The sequence below is a fragment of the Penaeus chinensis genome, chromosome 3 (assembly GCF_019202785.1).
Source record: "Penaeus chinensis breed Huanghai No. 1 chromosome 3, ASM1920278v2, whole genome shotgun sequence".
Classification (NCBI taxonomy): Eukaryota; Metazoa; Arthropoda; class Malacostraca; order Decapoda; family Penaeidae; genus Penaeus; species Penaeus chinensis.
In genome coordinates this window covers 5,432,424-5,433,798 of record NC_061821.1, presented here as the reverse complement: position 1 = coordinate 5,433,798, position 1,375 = coordinate 5,432,424, and positions in this window count along the sequence as shown.

Genomic DNA, 1,375 nt, shown 5'->3' with positions numbered 1-1,375 from the left:
TATTATTATTATTATAATATTATTATAATATTTTTTTAAATTGAATATTATAATCATTATCATTATTTTCTTTTATTATTTCGTTATTATTGTTTTTCATGATTTCGTTATCGTTATTTTAAATTATCATTATTTTCATCCTTATCATTAGAATAATTATTTGCACTTTAATTAACGTTTATTGCATGCAACAAAAACAGAAACAACAAGAACACGAATCTGTTCCCTTCCCCTACGAGAATTCATAAAAAAAAAAAAAAAAAAAAAAAAAATAAAAGAGAAAACTGAAGAGGGTTGATAAAAAAACTAATAAAAAAACAAAAAGGAAGAAGGAAGAAGGGAAGAGACTAAAGAAAGAAAGAAAGGGAGAAAGAAAGAAGGGAAGAGAATAAAGAAAGAAAGAAAGAGAGAAAGAAAGAAGGGAAGAGAATAAAAAAGTAAGAAAGAGAGAAAGAAAGGAGGGAAACGAATAAAAAGAAAGAAAGAAAGAAAGAAAGAAAGGAGAGAAGAGAATAAAGAAAGAAAGAGAGAAAGAAAGAAGGGGAGAGAATAAGAAAGAAAGAAAGAAAGAAAGAAAGAAAGAAAGAAAGAAAGGGAGAAAGAAGGGAAGAGAATAAAGAAAGAAAGAATGAGAGAAAGAGAGAAAGAAAGAAGGGGAAAGAAAGAAGGGAAGAGAATAAAGAAAGAAAGAAAGAAAGAGAGAAAGAAGGGAAGAGAATAAAGAAAGAAAAAAGAAAGAGAGAAAGAAGGGAAGAGAATAAAGAAAGAAAAAAGAAAGAAAGAGAGAAAGAAAGAAGAGAAAGAAAATAAAAAAGAAAGAAAGAAAGAGAGAAAGAGAGAAGGGAAGAGAATACAAAGAAAGAAAGAAAGAAAAAGAGAAAGGAGGGAAGAGAATAAAAAAAGAAAGAAAGAAAGAAAGAGAGAAAGAAAGAAGGGAACAGAATAAATAAATAAATAAAGAAATAAAGAAGGGAAAATAATAAATAAATAAAGAAAGAGAGACAGAAAAAAGGGAAGATAATAAAAAGAAAGAAAGAAAGAAAGAGAGAAAGAAGGGAAGAGAATAAAAAAGAAAGAGAGAAAGAAGGGAAGAAAATAAAGAAAGAAAGAAAGAGAGAAAGAAGGGAAGAAAATAAAGAAAGAAAGAAAGAGAGAAAGAAGGGAAGAAAATAAAGAAAGAAAGAAAGAGAGAAAGAAGTGAAAAGAATAAAAAAGAAAGAAAGAATGAAAGAAAGAAAGAAGGGCAGAGAATAAACAAATAAATAAATACATAGATAAAGAAAGAAAGTAAGATAATAAAGAGAGAAATAAAGAAAGAGAAAAGGAAGAAAACATGAAATTCAGAGAAAAAGAAAAAGTGGAAAATAATCTACGG